The following is a 20,257-nucleotide window of genomic DNA, read 5'->3' as shown; positions in this document are numbered from 1 at the left end:
AAAGGAGCATTTTGAGCAACCTGTCTTCTTTTGCCTTTCTCAGTGCTCTCAGCTCATCAGGAATACCACAACCGAGAGCCTGTGACTTCAGGAGAAAAACAATAGTGCATCCTGGTCTTCTTTTTTTTATCACTGATAATCTGGTTTAGACATGCTGTCAGGGCAAGGGACTGAAGAGGAACAGTGAAGTGCTTGACACGAGTGATCAGATGGGACAATTGTCTCACCTTCTCAGAGCTACCTTCAGTGTTCCCTTTTGCACATGAAACCATGTAATGCAGCAGCATTTAGCTTTGGCCAAAAGGGAGAAGCTGTTCAGTGAGACAGGCTGTGACTTCCTGCTTGGAGAAGTGAGAGAGATGTTGCTGATGAGAGAGACAGGGGCTAAATATCGCACCACTCCGGACGACGGGCCATGGACCAGCACCTGCTGCCAAGCAAGTATTGGCAGATGGGCTGAAATGTTCTTTTCAAGGAACAAGATTCCCCTGGTTGGGAAAAGAAGGGAGATAATGTGATACAAACTTTAAATACACAGCCAGAAGAAAGAGGGAAGCCTGTGCAAACACCACCAGCAGAGCTGCTACCAGCTTTTGTGTATATGTCCTCTGCAAACGTTCCACAAATTATTTACAACTGGTTTATGTGCATTAAGCATTGGCTTGCCAAACAGTGAAACATTACCCTTTATTTGAAGCTGACAGAGAACTATTAACACCTGCTTATCAGGCTTTTACGTATCTAGCCCAAGGTGTAATTTTATAAGGCTTTCCCACACAGAGAACTCTTGACTTTTCAGCCAGATCCACTCCACAAGTGAAATGGTGGTGCGGGAGGAAAAGAAATGCAGTGAAATTACATATAATTGCTTTGTCTCCACCTCTATTATACAGTGAGCAGGTGAGTCAGCATTCCCATAGAACTGCTTTACTGGGAAAGGAGGAGCTCTGCCTCGGCCTGGCAGCTGTCTGCCCTTGCCTCTGCTTTTGGTATCTGCGTACTTGAACTTCCCTGCAGGGCTGCTTGCTGCTTATCAGCGCCATAACATGCATACCTGTGGAGTACTCCTTTCTGCTTTCATTAGAAGGAGATATTTCATCTCATGATTTCATCTCATCCCACATGTAATTGTTTAAAGCAAGGTGCAAACGGGCAAATAGTAACCACAGGCATCTGAGTTGTGTTTTTCAAAACAGTCCCACTAATTTAATGTACAACTGAGTCCAGCTGGGTTCATGGGTCTAGGTGTCTTGCCATGTCTTACAGAGCTAAGGAAGCAAGCCTTATCCCAGCTTTAAGTCGCCTAAATAACTGCTTCTGGTTGTTGTTTATTTCCTTGAGATACAGAAAACACAAATACAAATATACTGAGCTACGGGAGAACTGCTGTAAGGAGCGCTATTATTTCTTCTAGCACTGAATAAAAGCAGGGCTCCTGACAAATGGAGACATGTTTGTGCCAGACACTGTGAAAGACTGAGTAAGACGAGACAGCTGTTATCTCAGGGAGACTGTCGTCCACACAGACATAAAACACACAGCCTGAGAGAATAAGAGTAGTGGGGAAACCTCACGGAGGGCAGGTGAGGCTGGGAAGGTAACTTGCATTTGCTGAGCCTGAGCTGCACTGACTCCACCAGCCTCCATCCAGAGACTGTCCCTCTGAAGATCAACATTGAATAATCTCCTGATTGTTTTCTGATCTGGGTATTTTAGCTCGGCCCTGCATGGCGATGGTTTTTTATCTCTCTGCCTCTCTCTGATCTGTGCTTGGGAAGTCAACAAGTAGAAAGCATTACGAGCCCTGCCTCTACTCTGCATGGCACTAATTAAAGAAGCCATTCAGAATAAAGCTCCTACTCATATTCTCTATTAATAGCCACCAGCTTTCCTCCTCCCTCTCCTCCTACACCTCTTTCTTTTAAAGCAACCCTGTCCAGGGGTTTGAGATCCCTTGCACTCAAATACCAACTCATCATCTTTGCAGTGGCATTCCCCAAAGGCAGCTTCCTGGGAAACATGCCCCATTGATACCCTGGCAACCCCATCAAGACCTTAGTAGCGATAGCAAATTCTGGGAATTGATGACTTAAAAGTGATGTTGGCTTTTCCTACGACATGACAGGTTTCTTGTTCAGCCCTGATGCTGCCTCTGAAAGAGCCTCTCCTTGGTTACATGGGCTTAGCAAACCTGAGAGCGGAGCAACGGCCAGAGCGACAGAGATGACTTGTCAAGAGAGAAGTGCAGTGAGATGGGTTGCAGGAGACGTGAATCACGGGTGAGCTGCGCTCCAGAAACAGCTCAGCAGGGCCAGCTGCTGCCTTTCAGAACACGAACTTGCTGGACTCGATGGGCTAGCACCAAAGGGCCAACAGAGCAGCTCAGCTTCACTTAGTTCAGTGTGTTCAGAAGAAGCTGCATCTGCTCCTGCTTTGGGAGGATGCTCAGTTGGGTGCTCAGAGGCTATGGAGAAGCTCCCTATGGATTGGTGCTGCCAGCCTGAATGCAGGCGGGCAGTCAGCAGATGGAATTCGTTATCCAGAAATTACCTTTCTGTTAATAATTGAGAACGAAAATGATGGTACAGTCAGCTCCACAACAAGACAGGATGAAGCCCCACAACAAGAGAAAAATTCATAAATATTGTTAAACTTCTCAAAGACATTACTAAACTTTAAAAATAAGCTGCATGGCTTATTTATCTTCTGGAAGTTAAGGGATTCCCAGCTTCAAGGTTTTCTCACAGAAATTCAGGCCAGGCCAGAATAGTGACTCTTTTGTGAAGGGAAGGCGGGATGCTAATGGAAACAACCGATTCCAGTAGCTGGATCCCGAAGGAAGGTGATTTAAAAAGTTGCAAACTTTGGCAATTCTGCAGAGAAAAAGCTGTGAATATTTGATGCTTATGGGTTAAATTTCCTGATGTTAAAGCTGCCAGGTCTTACTGAAACAGCAAAGCCACTCGAGGTAAAAGTCTCATTTTGGAGGGAATGAGTCACCGCTGAAAGTTAAGTTTAGAAAACTAAAGCTGCCCATTCCCTTTACCTTTCAACATCAAAAAAAAGAGAATCACAACAGAAGATTTAACTTCTGGTATATATATCCTGTGAACTTGTAATGCTAGAAGGCCTGGAAGGAAATGCCTTTGTTAATGCCTTGAATGTGCCCAATAGAGATCTTTGAACGTGCCTGTTGAGATTTGCTAAAGGAAGAAATGGCAAGAGCAAGGTGCAGATTCTGCTCAATGGTTTGGCTAGTTTTTCTCAAGGAAGCCAACTGTGTTTTATTTGACCAAAACCAATTAACGTCATTCACGGCATTGCCACCTTGTGAATAAACAGTCCTCCGAACATGATATTAAATTATTAATACGGCTGTAAGCATTTTTCGCCCCACAATATTTGCTGATACATAAACTACAGTCTTTTTTACAGCTGGCTTATTCTGTAAACAAATTAAAAGCACATACTAGAAATGACAACAGCATTGTAAAAGCCAGCCCCAGCTGCTCTTCCCGTTGCTCGGAAGGAGGTTTTGGAGCAGCACCGAGCACTTCCCCTGGTCCTGAGCCATTTGCAGGCATTCTCAGTCAGGCCTTTTTCCAGGCTTAGGACAAGGGCATCATCTGAACAGCTTCTATCCCCTAGAAATTTGTGGCTTAGGAGGCTGCTTGAGGCAGATTTGGTGTCTTTACCTTTAACCCTCATGGGGTTTTTTTCTTCTGTGAATGTATATGGGCGCTTTTATGGATCCCCTGTGAACTTTTGGCACCTCAAAGCAGGATGTCCTACTGTTTAACTATCTGCTAAATGAAAATCCACCTCGTTCTGTTTAAGTGCCATCTGCTAGTTTCACTTGATGCTTTCTAGTTCTTATATTAGAAAAGAAAAAAAACAATTCAACCCTACTCTTCTCTGCTTCTGATTGCATGTTCCCTCTTATCTGATCATTTTCTGTTGGTTATCCCTGCTCCATCCTAAATAATCCTGATCACTTGAATCCTTGAAGCACTCTAAACTAACATCAAGGTCTCTCTATATTACTAATTATCTTTGTTGCTCTTCTCAGGATCTTTTTCATTTCTGTCACATTTGGGCCAGAGCTGCTGGAGGCAGGCACTCTGCAGCCCTCCCATGTTCTCCATTACACTCTGTCCTGGCATGGCCCACCAGCTTTGTGACAGTACATGAGCACCAAACCAATCCTTCCATGGAGCTATTACAACTACAAGGTATTATTTCTGAATGGGAGCAAGCTGGTTAAGAGATTTCTCGCTTTCAATCACTTTACTGCTCTCTAATCACACCTGGCACAGTAACTGCCTCCACCCTGGTCAGAGACTCATTGATACCATCTTAATACTGTTTTCCTAGTTAGACTTAGGCGTATAAAAATTTGGCTTTAGTTGCTGGAGTTAGCTGATCCGACTTCTGGCATGGAGTCTATGGTGCCTTTCCCTCCAGCTGCAGCCTAGTCCGACCCTCCTGTACAAGCCATGTCCTGTCACTATCATATCCTGCTGATTATCTCCTCTCACAACACATCTATTTAGTCAACATGCCAGTCCAAAGCCAGGTGTCCCAGGTCCCTCATCTTCATTCCACTGTGGCTTCATGGAAATCAGTCCTTCTTCTCTACTACTCTGGACGTATCTGGGAGTATCTGCCATGTGAACATGACCCTTCCTTGCTGCTCCTTCACAGCTGCTCTGAGGACCTGTGCTCCTCTCCACTGGTGTGGACCTCTCCGTCTTCCTGTGAGTGTTTCTGGAGAAGTTTTGGAGATGCTTGATTTTACTGCCCTGTCTAGCACCCTACATCTTGCTTCCAAAACCTCTGCCCTTTATTACTTCACTGCTGCACTTGGGGACCATAGATAGTTGCTAGGCCCCAGCATTTTTTGGAAGGTGGTGGGTTCCTGACATCCGTGACTCCCTTCCAGTATAAATCATACTGTGATTGTGCTCACCTCAGTGCAAGAAGAGCGCTCTCTGGAACACGAGGACTCATCACCCACAGGGGCAGACTCCCCACCACATCACTAGCTTGGTGTCCTCTGCATGTTCAGGGATGCCACCGCAGAGGGTCCTCAGTACCCAGCACCTGCGCAACAGCCCCCTCTCCATTTGCCATCTCACTGGAGAGCAGACTGCTCCTTACCCATCCACCTGCACAGCCCCTTGTGTGCCAGCATTCCTCGTAGTGCTGATGCCTGTGCTTCATGTATCCACACATGTACCTGTACTGCTTCTTTACCTGAATAGATGTATGTACATACTTATAGCATATATATAGCATGTGAGAGAAGTGTACACCTCTCTCTCCCCCCCTCTACATACAATCTTCTGTAATGACTACATTTCATATCTCTCTCAACTCCCTGGTGCTTGGGGCCTTTCTTTCATCAGCTATGGGTAAGGTTAGGCATGATGTATTGCAGCCTCTCCTCAGCTGACTTTATATGCTGTTGCTTGCAGAATACTCTTGGTCTCTACACAGACTCCATGACCAACAGCAGTTTGCAAAATCTGTTGAAATCCAAGAGGTATCTCTCGAAAGAATCCAGCTGCTTGAGACTCACTGGGTTCAAAGGACCTGATCTAAAATTGTCCTCGTTGCAGGACTGTCACACAGTCCTTTTCTAAAGGCAACAGCAGTTCCAGCACACGTATGTGCCAGTCTGAGACCATGGCTCCCACCTCAGCACGGGGGGAAGAGACTCAAGGAGTGATGTGGTTAGTGCCTTGGGAGCTGAGCTGCAGGGATTCCCCGAGGTCTCCGGGAAAGCCTGCTCTGGGCCATGGGCTTCTGCATCCCCGGGTAAAGACTGCTCGCTCCACGCTGCCCGGAGCCATCCCAGCCTGAACGGGACGAGTGGCTGGGGCTGACATCCCTCCTCACCACCCGCCCGCAGCCCCGGGCTTGTTTAGAGCTGGCCATGGGAGTTATTTCAGTCACAAGTCAGGCTATGAATAGAATCCAAGATTTCCACACGCAAGCCAAACCTTGGATTAAAAATATTTAAAGATGCAGCAGCTCCGGAGCGCCTTTAGCACCGAGATCACCCACCGCCGAAACGCAGGGACCGAGGGGCGCGGGGAGGACGGGGATAACAGGGATAACCGGCTGGGGGGAGCGCTGCTCCTCGCCCTGCCCTGCCCTGCCGTGCCGTGCCGCGGCGGTGACGGGCGCAGCGCGCTTCCGCGCCCGCCGCCGCAGCCCTGCCCCCGCCGCCTGCGCGGCCGGCCCGGCCCGGCGGAGAGGCGGGGGGATTTCCAAGCGCCGGCGGCCTCGCCGCTTCCTCTCCTTGTTTTGCTTTCGCTCTGCGCCGCTCTGCTCCCGGGCGGAGGCAGTTAACTTTTAGTTTTGCTCCCGCGATTGCTCAGCGCCTGTTTTCATTTCCATTGCGCGTCCCCTGGCAACGGCGGTAACCTTGAGGAATTATATAAGGGCCGCGAAAACGGGCCGGCAAGGTAATTTTTAATGGCTTTATGTTTCTCTTGCTGTGTGTGTTTGATTTTTCACCTCGTCCCCGTTCTCGTTCCGGTTCGCATCGCCGCTGTTTTCGCGTGCGGGGCTCCCGGGCAGATGCGCATCGGTTTAAAAACAAAAGGTCGGGCTGCAGCGGCTGCGGCCGAGTCGGGTTCCGCCGCTGGCTGTGGAAGGGGCGGCGGGGAGCGGGGAGCGGGAGGGCTGCGGGGTTCGGCGCTGATGGAGCGGGGTCCCCGCCACCCCCGGGTCGGGAGCTCCAGCCGCAGACAAAGGCGGGGGCGCTGGATCTGGAGGGCCAGGGCGCGGCGCGGGCCGGGCCGGAGGCCCCGGCACTTGTTGCAGGCGCGGCGGCTGCCGCTGTCCCCGGTAAGGAGCAGGGGGAGCGGCGACGGCGCCGCGGGGCTGCGGGCGGGGGTCGCGCTGCGGGGGGGGGGCGCTGCCCCCGCGGTGCTCGGGGCCGGTGGGGGGGCGGTGCCTCGGCGAGCCCTTCCCCGCCCCGCGGACGGCCCGTTACACAAGAGGCGGGCGGGGCCTCCGCCTCTCCCCGTCCCGTCTCTAACGGGTTAGGGCCCCCGGTGGCGGCTGAGGCGCCCCGAGGCGAGAGGGGGGGCCTGCCCCTGTGAGGGCACGGCAGCGGAGGGAGGCTGGCAGAAGGTGGAGCGGGGCCGGAGGAGCGGTGGGGCCGCCGCGGGTGGGCTGTGCGGGAGCGGCGGAAGGAGGAAGTCCTGCGGAGCGCCGCACAGGGCAGGCTGATGGGCGGTGGTGCTTCCTCGCTCCTGTGCGGCAGGCCTTTCCGCCGCTGCGTCTGCATCCGAAAGTAAACACGCCTCTAGAAAGCGAGCGCTTCTGTCCGCCGGCCCGTGTGGTCCCGGCGACTCCAGCCTTTGGAAGTGCCTCGTTCGCAGCCGCGAGCCACACTCCTCATCCTGCTCGTCGCAGGAATAGCCTCTTTTTTTGTGGGTACAGGCTCCTTGCGTGGCTGTGCTGCTCCACGCCAGCAAGCGGAGGGCCGAGCCCTGGACGTCTTCCCTCGGAGGACGTTCATGAACAGGGGTTTCGTTGTGTCTAGTAGGGAGGGTCAAATTGCGAGCATCTCACAACGCGTCTCACAATGTCTGGGGGGCAAAGCTGCAAGTGCTCGAAGGATTTGATCCCTCGGCTCGGGTTCCCAGAGATATTTGGGTCTTTAATTCTGATTCAGATTAGTGTGAGCACCTAAACTGCAGAGTGTTTGAAGCTTGTTTGTTATTGAGACACAGAGCTCAGATAAAGGAATTTCAGAGTGCAGAACTTTGTTCCCGGTTAGAGTATGGTTATAATTTATAGCCCGGCTCACCATGCTAAGATCTTGCAGACGGTTGAACGTAGGAGCAGTTGTAAACTACAGCCTCCGTTTTTGGAGATGAAATACAGCATGTTTAAGTTGATAGTTACTGAGATCTGAATGGTTCGCAGATAGTAACCTTTGCAGAATGCCTGAGTTAGCACCATGAAAAGAGAGTTGAGCGGAGCAGAAACATTTAAGTTCACCCTAATACAGAAACAAAAATGGCAATTTTATAAAAGCAGCAGAACTGATCTGCAAGGCGGATGGCTTCTGTTTGAATCTCAATCTCTCCGTGCCACCAGCTCCTTTGGCAACGTTAGTGTCCTTCTCTGCCCTGTTGATAATGTGCCTTAGGGGGCTTCCTACACCTGCTCCTTGTATGCAGGAGCTCCTTTTCACTTGTAAATGGTGGTGGGAGGTCTAAGTAACTCCTTCGACATGGTATCACTTTGTTGTGGTGATATGCCACACTGCAGTTCTTCAGCTGGGTGCAGGCATGGGGAGGTGTCAGTCTGCTGACCCTGGTGTTACCCCTCTGAGGCTGGGGGTCCCAGCTGGTCAGCAGAGGTGGGTAGAGGTTAGCCTTTGGATTTGACACGTATCTTTGCAGTGCCACCTGGTTACTTGCTCCCTACAAAGTGACAGATTTCAGAAGATGTCAAGTTAGCCTCTCCAGAAGAGCTGTTCATCGCAGGCCACGTTACCTGGAAAAGGGTAGCCAAGAGGTATGAGAGGTAACATACATGCTGTTAGGAAGGGGGGTTAAAGACTGTAGGCTCCAATGAGTGGAGGTCTTTGATATGTGGGACCAGGTGGAGTTAGAAGGGGGCAGAGTCTTAATGCACAGCTGAGAAAACACTGTAGAAAAAAAAAGGAGCTAAGATTCAAGAGGAGATGGAAATACTTTTGGAATAGGAAGAGTGAAGAGTACACAGTAGAAGAACGGGCTTTACATAAATCCTGTTGGTTTTTTTGTTGTTTTTTTTTAATTAGCATTAAAACACCACACAGCCAGGCTATGTACACCTTAAATTAAAACATATGTGTACTATGTGTTTATTTTTATAAGTTTAAAAACCAAATGGTAGGGAAAAGCTGACAGGTGAAGAATGTAAAGTTTGCCGTGACACATCCTCTCTGAATAGATGGTATTAAAACTTGTGTTAAACATCACCATGATGTAATACATGGAGTATTAGAAACTTTGCGGAAGCTCAGATGTTGTAGAGGCAGACTACAGACGGCAGAGAGAGGACAGAGTGGCTTGCACGTGCATGGAGTGATATACTTTTCGTTAAAGAGGAAATAACTGTTTAGGGAAGTAGCACAGGATCTCATGAATTAATGTTCTAGGCCTGTATAGGAAGAGTAGAGATTAGGGCCTGTAGGACTGTTTGCCCAACCAGGATGCTGACAGCTATTGTCATACATTGAGGGAGAGTAGAGAAACTAAAAAAGTGGGAAATACGATGATAATGGGAGGCTTCCCATGGTAGGTGCCCCTACCTAGATTATGTCATGCTCCAACATGGAACTTCCCAAGGTACTAACTTTTTAGATGCCAGAAAAACTTAGTTCCTAGGTGTAGCTTGTAAGTGTACGTTGTGGGTAGCAACTCTGGACAAGGTCCTGGCCAGCAAGAGTTAAGTTCAGAATTTCACATTAGAAATGCCAGCCAGTTATGGTGTGACAGTGATCATAATGTGCTTAGACTCAGTGTTTCTTTGGGGGCAGTAATGGCAAGGGTGGTTGTGGCAGCGTTTAATTTTCTGAAGTAAATGTTCATAAAGTGAACTAAAAAAAAGAAATAAAATGGGGAGAGGCAGCCAAAAGTGTAAAGTACTTGCAGGTGGCGTGTAATTCTTCAAATTGTAGTAAAACCTCAGAGCAATTGCATGGCATCTGTCAGAAATGCCAAAAAAGCTGAGCAGGCTGACAAGCAAAATAAAGGAGCTCAGTAGAAGTAAAAAGACATCTTTCAGAAGTTTAAGCTCCAAATGGGAAAGGTGGAAAAGAACATAAAATCTGTGTTAGACACAATGAGGTAGGCCAAAAAGAGTCTTGGAACAAGTTGCTAAAGGCATGAAAACAATTAGTAAATCCTCTTTGAAATGCATCAAAAGCAAGAAGCCTGCTGGTGTGTGATCCATGCGTACATGGAGTGCCCAAGGAAGATAAAGTCATAGCAGAAGAGAGAAACAAATTTTTAGCCATTGCATCACTGAGGAAGAGTTAAAGGAGATTCCCTTGCAGGAAGCTTTTTCTTGTTTTAAAGGGTGAGCCTTTTGGAGCATTTCTCCCAGACTGATGTGTCTGTAAGAGAAGGCATCAGAATGAACCATTGAGAAGGATGAAGTAAATGGCAAGTGTTACTTGTTGAACAGTTTTGATGGAATTTAAAATGCAAAATTGCCGATATGTTGCCTGTTGTGTGTAACTTGTTGCGTAGGCTTGTCTTGGTGCTCTGGGAATAGAAGGTGACGAATGAGCCATCAGGCTTTCAAGGTTTCCAGAGAGGCTGAGAAGTCCAGGGTGGTCATTTTTGTTTGCTTGTTTGTTTGCCAGGGATTAGTGAATGGGATTAGTGAATACAGGTATAAACATAATTCATTGACATAGACTAGACCTGACTTTTGTTGGGTGTGTTGGGAGTCTTCCGGAGTTCTCTAAAAGCATTGCTGAGCTGTTGTTGGGGTCCATTTGATACAGTCCTTCTTAGAGCAGGGCCAGTTTCAAAGTGGGATCAGATTGCTCTGGGTGGTATGGTCCTTGTCAGTTTGCTCAATGCTAGTTGGCCCCTCCAAAGTCTGCCCAGGGTCTGTGCCTTCAATAGATGGAGGAAGGGGTAGGTGGTGATGTGACACATTTGTTGGTTGTATTAACTCATTAGGAGAATAAAAATCCTGAAAGCTGAACCACAAAGACTGCGGAAGGCTCTCATATTGAAAGTCCAGATGTGAGTTTGCAGGTGAAATTCAGCACGTCAGTGTAAGTGTAACACACATGGAAGGGAATGCAGATCTTCACTTTCTGTACATAAGGGCTTTTTACTCAGGAAGAGATCATACTACACAGATAATCCACAGATAAGGTCTGTGCTAAGGAGTGGCTAAGAAGGGAGAGGGCAGGCTAGGAGTTATTAGGAAGGAGTGAAAAAAACAAATAGAAAACCCTGTCATGCCACTATAAATCCATGTTGCTTCCCTCTCTTGAATAGGGCTGACAATTTTTGTTCCCCATTGCAAAAAGGTTGTAGTGAAATTTGATGAGCTACAGAGAAGGACATCAAAGATGATCAAGGGTAAGAAAGAGCTTTTGTAAAAGAGTAAGTAGCTTGGAGAAGAAGTGACTGAAGAGAATGTGGGGGTGTTCTTTAAAATCACTAGTGTCATGAAGAAAGTAAATGGGTTATAGAACAGATAAGATAAACACGGCCCAAGTAAAACAATTGGGAGGCAGCTTCAAAACAACAGGAGGTGTTTGTCCTGCAATATATAAATTGCAGTGCTCATGGTCACTGCCTGTGTGTTGGGAGTTTATGTGGGTTCACAAATGATTAGGCGTTCTGTGGGAGAAAAACTTGCTGGGCAGCTTAGCAGTCAGAACAGTTCAGTATCAAGTTTTGGGCACTGACTGCTCACAAAGAATTACTGCAGATGCTGATTAAGAATTATTGCTGAAAACTGCAAAGAAAAACCTCCACTCAGAAGCATAAGCTACGGTCTGTTTGCAGGTAAAATTGAGTAATCAGACTGAGAATTGCCCTTTGTTATGTGAATCTTGTGGCATAAGATCTTACGAAACTTGAAGCAAAAAACCTGTTTCTATGACGATCCTGTTTAATCTGTGCTTGTTATCCTTGGACTTATTAACCTGACACAATTTACAGTCAGGCTAAGTGTATCTTGTATGCATGGGAGTGCATGGGAGTGGTACCATAGCAAGATTTCTCTGATATTTGCAGGATTAGAACCTCTATTTATATTTTGTGGATCTTACATAGAAAGTCACGGTCCATTTGTAGGTAACAAAGTAAAACTAATCACGTGTTACTCTTACTTATCTCTGCGACTCATTTGTAAAGATTGCCCTTTTGAAATTCTGTTCTTCAAAGGTCTACCATGGCTGTGATATTGAGGGCATAAACCATAAGGTAGTGTTTACAGAGATTTTATTGTAGCTTATGGTGCTATAAACTGTGATTAGTGTAAAACATTTTGTGGTTTGTCCTTCCAAATCACAAGTGCAAAAGCGAAACAAGAAATAAGCCAAATGGTACAGTGAATGAGAGGAAGAGATTTATTAAGTTGCATATTCCTCATGTATGAATTAACATTATGGAAAAAAGCCCTTGTGTGGGATGGTTTAGTGTGAGGTGTCCCTGCCCATGGCAGGGGGGTTGGAACTGGATGATCTTGAGGTCCTTTCCAACCCTAACTATTCTGTGATTCTATGATTCTATAATTAAATAATTCCCTCCCCCCTTTTTTTTAGAAGTTTTGTTGGAACTGTATGAAAGCTCTTCCTTGTATTGACTATGTGTGAACTCTTGTGTTAAGATTGAAATAGATTAGTCAGTAAGAAAAACTGGAATTGGCAATTAACAGTTATTAATAGTGAAAGGGAATGCATGTTAACAGTTAAGAATTTAATGTCTGCATGTATGTGTTTATATATGCTCAAATGCATAGGTACATACACATAAAAATCAGATGTGTATAGCATAAATAAAATATTGTACAGCACACATTGATTATTGACAGAGTGTAAAAGAGTTTTAAAACTTGCTCTTCCAGTTAGCGCTGGATAGGTTTTCAATTTCTTGTGAGTTGATGAAAAGATTACTGCTTTTTCAATAAGCTACGGAGGAAAGAAAGAAGTGGTAAGCAGTAAAATAATGTTTGGTTTCTCATTGTGTAATATACCGCAAGTCTGGCGTTGTGTGTATTGGAAATCTTCTGACCCCGTTGTTTGCTCGGGTGCAGATTGCAAAAAATGTACAGCAGTCTTTAGGACAAGGCAGGCGTTTTACCTTGTTGCAGCTTGGACACAGGCATCCAGGAGCAAACCCGGTGCACGTGGCATGTTTCACCCAAGGTGCAGAACTAAATCCTAACTTCAAATTATTTTAACATTCAGTTGTTGCTGTTGCTGGTTGTTAGCTTTTGAGATGAGCTTGGAATAATAATAATAATAATAATTTCCATATTCTGTGCCCTTAAGGAGTAGAGCAGGTTATGGTTTGGTGGTTTTTTAGCTAAGCTTTGCAAGCTTGCTTTGTGGCTCCCAACAGATCTGATGTTAGGAATGGGGTTAAGGTGTGACAAAACCGGAAGTGTCAGTTTTAGACAGTGCATGTTGTCTAACCATTTTCCCTTTTGCTGTAAAATTATTTTAAGTACTTTTAAAGACTTACATGCCTAACATTGATATAGTACAGAAGAAAGGAAGGATTGCATATAGGTTTTGTTTCAAAAAGTGTGAAGTGTGGTTAAGTTCTGCTTTTTGATGTGACTTGAAGAGCTTGATGAGTGTACAGAAGACAAAGTGTACTGTAATACTCCTATTGATACTGGATGTTGCTTGACACAATGTGCAGCATTACAGGCAGCCCTGCATTCAAGAATTAAGGCAGCAGTAAGTTTAGGTCTTTATGTGCATTTAATGCATATATATAACATGCGTCTGGTGCATGGTGTTGGCTTTTGTGCGTTTGGTGCACTGACTCTTCTTCTAAGGTGTTTTGTTGAATCATGTAAATATACTTCATATGCAACTGAGAGTTGAATCCAGTGGAAAATACTGAACTACTGAATTTAATTGCATGTGGCATATAAATCTGTAAAATCAAAATCAAGCATTCCCCACCCCCGAATGCATTCCAGAATTGTGTCAGCATCTTAAAAAGTTTACCTAAAATACAAATAATTGCACAGTGAGAAAAAAGGCAGGATAGGAGAGTCACGTTTTTAGATTACTCAAAGCTTTCCTGCAGGATCTGAAATCCCAATAGTGTTACATGAAAAAGATGAAAGCAAAACTTGAGGATAAAATTGAAACCAAATATAAACAAAAGTGAAACCGACTCCATTGGTTTTCATTTCCCAGTTGGCAAAAAAGAAAGAATAAACACAGAGCAAAGACGTATGAGAGCTGAACTTGAAAAATTATTTCAGTTTTATTATTTCATCTGTCAGTAAATTCGACTTCAGCATGACAGCATTCCTTTAGCAGACTACACAGGAGGAGCAGGGGTTGCTCTCTCCCTGGCTTATCTGGGTTCCACTTTTCCCACCCAGTGGTCTGGGTGATGGCCCCCCAGTATGGGAAGTGGCGTTTTCTTCACTCATGGAAGTAACATTTTGAAATGCTGTGGCAATTGTGTACAGAAAGTACAATGGAGGTGATGACATCCAGTATGATGAAAGGGAGTCATTCAGCTGGTAGATGCGCTTGAATTTTATTCTTGTTGAGATTTGAGTCGTTAAATAGGATCAGGTTTAAAATAGGTGGTGGGTTTTTTCTTGTTCCTCACCTTTGGGATCTGGGTCAGCCACAGTAACTAAAAGATATTATTTGTTATCAGCTTTGCTGATGACATGAAATGACTGTGAATGATTTCACTCCATTTCCACAGATCAGTTGCCATTTAGAAGGCCCTTTTTGACCTTGAGAACTAGTGTGTGAAATAGTCAGATGGCCAAACATTGGGTTGCCGTAGACTCTTGAATGAAAATCTTGGCTAAATTGATAAAAAGGTTGGGTGTTGAAGGGAGCCTTGGACAGTCACTGCTCTGCTGGAGCTGTACTAGGGTGAAACGAAAGACTTCAGTTGCAGAGGGTTAATTCTCACACATTTGCATGCATTGCATTTGAGCATATGAAAACTAAAATCTTTGGATGCCGAAACTGTTCCGGAGATTTGAGATCGATGAGGAAAGCTGATGAAGACTAGCTTTGTTTAGTGTAATAATATTTATCCAGCCTAGATGAGAAGTGAAGATGAATTCAGTGGTCACACTGTAGCTCAGTGATATTTTAGGAAACTTCCAAGGTAGAAATAGCTGCTGCACATCAGAAATTGAGGTTGTCTCGCTGCTGCTGGTCTGTGGTCAACACAGGATCTTAAAATGAAGAGCACGTTCTGTAACTGATCCTATTAACTATTCATATCTTCATATGCAAATGAGTTAAGACATTCCTTTATGTCATGTGGCAGCGGACAGAGTAGCATTTTTATAAAAAGCAGAATTACATCATACCATTTCAACAAGCGTCAGTATTAAGCATTTAATACTTGGTTCTCTTTAAGTGCAAGCCTTTCAAGTGTATGTACAAAAGGAAGACATTTTTCTCTTAAATTATAGAGTGTAAAACAATATCTCTGAAATAACTAATTCAATTTAAATTTTGTGCTCTACACATCTGCTTCTTTCATGGTGCTATTTTCGTAACTGTAAATAAGTGCATGTGCCAGACGTGTTTCCAGCTCACAGTGTGGATGATTCAGAGGATCCTAGCCCCCAGGTCTGTGCTTGCTGTGGTCTGTAAAGAAAGCATCTAAGTAAGCAGGAGAGTGTTTCTTACAAGTTTGAAGTAGCGTATACTTTTCTTTACTACCTTCTCTTGGAAGTAAAGGAGAAATTGCTTTCTTGAGGGAGCTGGTTTTTGTGCTCACTGTGAGGCTAAGTGGAGGTAGTTTGTGTGTCTTGCTCTTGGTTCTGGGTGCTGCATGTGTGATTAGAAATTCTGGTAGCAAAAGTGTAGGTGTGGGTTAGATATTAACTTCAGTGGTAGAAACTGCCCTTGCCCAGACAATAAAATGAAAGCTTTAAGCAAATATTAAATTGCCCTTTAGTGTAGTGTGCAAATAGTTATTGCTGTGTGTTGCAGAACAGTATGTTATACAAACAAAGGTAGCTGTGAGAAACAAGACCAATCCAAGCAAGGTGGATTACATCAGGTGCAGGTCATGGCCGGGGAATGTGAAAGCTCTTCCTTGAACACATTTCTCAGTGTTAGCTATCTGGAATAATTTTTCTGCTTCTCTGAGTGCCTCTGAAATGTCTTTGTCTTTACCATCCTGCCGTAGCCTCACAGGCCGCCACGGTGGGAACATTGAGCTTGAGGACTTTTGTTTTACAATGGCTGCTTTTCTTATATATAGCACCCTATAAAGCATCGACCCTCTCCTTAGGCAGAGGAACGCAAAACAGGACATGGAGATAAAGTCTGCCCAGATCTTGCAGGTACTTGCATATATGATTTTCCACTGCTTTCACAGGGACACATGTAGGAAACATGTTGAGCTTATTAAAAGTTGTAGGGATGTCTCCTGTAAAGGTAGACGCAGAGCTTGTAAGTGTGTGTTAGTCAGAGACATGGAGAGACTTAAAAAAATGTTTCAAGTTGCACCAGTGTGATAAAAGAAGTGATTCTTGCTAATTGTTTGAGCCTTAATAACCTTCTGGTTTTCACCAGGCTGGAAAATTCTATATGAATCAGGTGTCGAGTGCTGAGTTTTCCTGGCAGCTTTCAAGAACGCACAGGGTTTGGCTTCCGTGGATGCTGATTGACACAGCTAAGCAGCAGCAGCTATTACATGTGGGGTATTCAGGAGTGGATTCATGTTTGAGCACTTAATTCCAGAATAAAATTGATTTATTGGGGGATAACTGCGCCCCAATGCAAGGCGTCAGGTCTTCTCTGACAACCATGCCAGCAATTTGCTTGTTGTAAACAGGCCCTTCCCAGAGTTGTCTGAGTGAAATACAACTCTATTACTGAAAAGTCAACGCCTCTTTTCTAGGCAGCATTTTGGGAAAAAATAGTTAGACATGCCAGATAATGAAGACAAATCATGAGCACTCATCAGATGTAACACATATCTTGAGAAGTAAGTAAATCAGGTATTGGACTGGTTATTAATAATCAGGTTATGGCTGGTTTTGAGGCTTTTGGAGGAGGTGTCCAGGGGAGAGTTGTCTGTAATCACATGCTGTTGACTCTCGCTTGCATAGACCCATTGTCATCGCAGTGCTACCAGAGTCTGGCATCTTCATCTTCACTCCACGCGAGACCTGGGAAACAAACAAAGGAACCCCCCTGGAAACAAAGTATTCCTTTAAAGTTGAAGGTAAAAGCAATCATTATGTTGTATTGTCAGCAGACTTGCAGACACTGGTGTGTGTGCAGATGATGGCACAGAATACTGCAGAGATGATTTTTAACACTTATTTGTTAGAAGCCTGGGCCAAGTTCCCAGCTGATGTAAGTCACTGTGATGCCAAAGAAGTGAATGGGCTCAGCCACAGGCATTGTGTTGTTCAAGTGGCATGATAATGTTCAACATAGGAGCCAGTGGAAGGGAAATTTTATTGTAGATATTGAGAGGTTGAGGCGTTGTTTTATTATGGCTAAATCCAGAGCCAAAAACCAGCCTTCTAGTTCTGTTGTATTAAAATAAGATGGCTTTTCTTCATTACACTTTTAGTCTGCAAATCCAAGGGCTACCTTTAATGATGCCTGAGATCACTGCAAAATAACAACTCGTGTCTTTGCTGCTGAGGGAGAATAAGCTTTGCTTGGAAACTAAAGGAAAGAGTCTGTTTTGATGTGTAATGCCTGAATCCCAGCCAGGGCATGTTAACACCCTTTGGGTGGAACAGAAATGCTATAGGGCTGATGAAACAGACTCTATATAAGGTATGAGTTCCCATTGTACGTCTTCCTGGTCATGTTTATCATGCAGTCTGTAATGCCTCGAATAATAACCATTTGAGGTATTTGCTGCCTTTGTTTCTGTGTTTTTTCTTCTGCAGGCAATGTTGGGTTGATTGGTGGCTTTTGCCCTCTGTGCCTGAAAGGGCTTTTCTTCCCTCTACCTTTGCGTATCTTTCTTGGGTACAGCAGCATGAGAGGAGGGCATGCTGAAAGCCTGCCTCCTCATCCATCTGCCTTGCACTTCCCTGCAGCCTGAGGTGGGCACAGCAAAGCAGAAGCTTGGGAAGTTGAGTAGCTGTTGCTAACTTGAATCCATGGCACAGCAGTGTGGGTTCCCAGGTGTTTCATGACCCCACAGAGCTGTCCCCTTACTGGTCATACTCCTGTTGTAGCCCTGCCATGTGTCGTTTGGGAACCTGGGGAAGCAATGTGGAGTGTTGCTTGTTGATTGCCTGTGCAGGTTCTTCCCAATGGTCAGGCTGTGCCTTACTCTGGTCTGCCCAAGAGCTGTGACCTCCCTCCCTGCCTGCTCTCCAATACTTGGCTTTCCATCCTGTCTTGATGTAGTTTCCTCCTTCCTGCAGGCACCTGAGCAAATAAGATACCACCTTTCCTGCCCACAGTGAGTTATTTTTCTTGGTGTTGGAGAGGAAGGATATAGCATGCACATGGCATCTTTGCAGCTGCCACCAGAGTGTTAGGAAAGAGCAGAAAAAATACTTCCATTGCGGCAGTGTGGATCAAGCATTATAGCCAAGGCAGGAGCTGGGTCTGTGGAGCAGTCAGCCATGGGGTGCACTCTAAGGGAGCACAAAGCAAGAGGTGATTAGTGATAAGCAAATCTGCCAGCAGAATGGTGATGTTTCCCCCATTCCTCCTTGTTCAATAGGGCGTCACAGACAGAACATTCTCATGGAGCAAAAGAGGCACCATTACATGCAATTAAAAGGCCAGGGTAGGTTTTGCTGTCTAGCTATCCATGAATCCAGAAAGTCTCTTACAGGGTTTTGTGTGTTTTCTTGCTTCCTGTTTTCCAGGCCAACAGCCTCAGGATTTTGTTTTGAACCTTTAACCCCTGCACCTCTGAGAACGGTGATACCCACTTTTCCTTGTTTACTAATCCAACTTTAATTACATGGTTTGCTGTTGGTTCCAAAAAAGATCGGGATATTTGCATAGTTTGGGGTTATCAGAAACAAGGCATGTTAATTCTGCTTCCACAGCATCTGTGGTGAGATTCTCCTTCTTGTGGCAGGAGGGGGGTGCAGTAGGCAGAGATCTGCCTCCCCATGGACTGCAGGAGGGGGATTCCAGGCATCCTGAGTAAAGAGCAGTTCAATTTTGTTTCAGTGTCAACCTCACATTTCTGAAGTACTTGTAGAGGTGAGGCTAATAGATTTTCTTACCCAGGAAAAGTCTTTATCCCTCTGATGAGTTTGACTTCCAAGCAGGGCTTTACTCATAGTGCATATATAATTAAACCTTTGAAAGGGGCATCCACAGTGGCAGAGCTGAAAAAAAAGGTCCTGCATGCAAGATCCTGTCTGAAGGCAGAATCTGAGCTGTGACCAAGGGGCAGAATTTTGCTGCAAGTAGTGTTCCTTAAAAAAAGATCATATTTCCTTGTATCCTGGAACAGTCTTGGCACAGGGACAAACACAGAACTCAGTTCTCTGAATCCTAAAATTAGCATATGGTCTCATTTCAGCATATCTGTTTGGTCACACAGGGTGATTGATGCTTTTCGGAGCTGCAGCAGTGTTAGCAAACAAAGGGAGTACTTAAAAGTGTATCAGCAAAGCACAAGTACGAGATAACTTTAAAAAAATAATGATTGTCAGTTCTGTATTTGCAGAGAAAAGAGAAATAGATACCATGCAGTATTCTGCACGTGTCCTCTGGGGAACAGATGTTTCTTCACAGCTCTGGGATAAGGCTGTGACCTGCTTCACAAATGTCCCCTGAAGTATCTTGCCCACCTTACCTTCCCAGAGCCATTTAGAGTATTTCCATGTACTGACAAATCTTTTCACTGGGTACTCTATGATGAGGAAAGAAGTGTTTTTTCAGATTATTTATTTTTTTTACTTTCACATATTTTTCTCAACTATCCATAGGCACAGAGTAGCTGAGTTTTCAGGATCACATTTGTGCCTTTTCAGTTATCCCTGTCTGAGGGAGTGAAACTGAAGGGAAGAGAACATCTCGTACTGCTCAGATTCAATGCCTGCCATGCCATTGCTTTCACTTTCTCTCTACAGCTGCCGTAACGCTAGTGAAGAGCTTTTCATTCTCAGAGGTTACACTTTCTGTATGGCACAAGAATTACCTCCGTCAGGGAGAAAAACTAGTCAGACTTGCTAGAATGTGTTGCCAGAGAGCAGGGAGGACTACAAGCTCTTTATTGATTATGGGGTAGAAATATGTATGTATAGATGCAACCATTACTTCTGTCTTTTTCTAATGTCTCTTTAAAGATGAATAGCTCTTGAAAATAACCAATATTTTTCTAATAGCTCTAAATTAAATGAGTGGTGTGAGTTTCATTTTGAAGAGTCACATAAAGAACCTTAGAAAAATACATCTTCCAAAGAAGTGTAGAGCTGAAATTGAGTACAGTTTATTGACTCTAAAGGATGCTGTGGTGACAGCTACCTGCTCAATGCCCTTTGTGTGACTACTCCTAAAAATATTGCTATGTCTCTGTTTCCCTCT

The 20,257-nt window shown here is 45.0% G+C and overlaps 1 protein-coding gene across 4 annotated transcripts in view; it reads left to right on the top strand.

The window, feature by feature from the left end:
- Positions 1-6,213: 6,213 nt before the first annotated feature.
- Positions 6,214-20,257, top strand: part of IRF2 (interferon regulatory factor 2) — a 42,345-nt gene continuing 28,301 nt past the window's right edge. For 3 of the 4 annotated variants that reach the window (XM_065695432.1, XM_065695409.1, XM_065695419.1), the window contains exon 1: positions 6,215-6,473. The gene's annotated coding sequence lies outside the window, so the exon portion shown is untranslated. Of the gene's footprint in view, positions 6,474-20,257 lie in introns of all 4 variants that reach the window. The other variant, XM_065695423.1, reaches the window with a different exon arrangement.

Source organism: Lathamus discolor, chromosome 1 (genome assembly GCF_037157495.1).
Source record: "Lathamus discolor isolate bLatDis1 chromosome 1, bLatDis1.hap1, whole genome shotgun sequence".
NCBI classification, from domain to species: Eukaryota; Metazoa; Chordata; class Aves; order Psittaciformes; family Psittacidae; genus Lathamus; species Lathamus discolor.
This window is presented reverse-complemented; position numbering and strand designations above follow the sequence as displayed.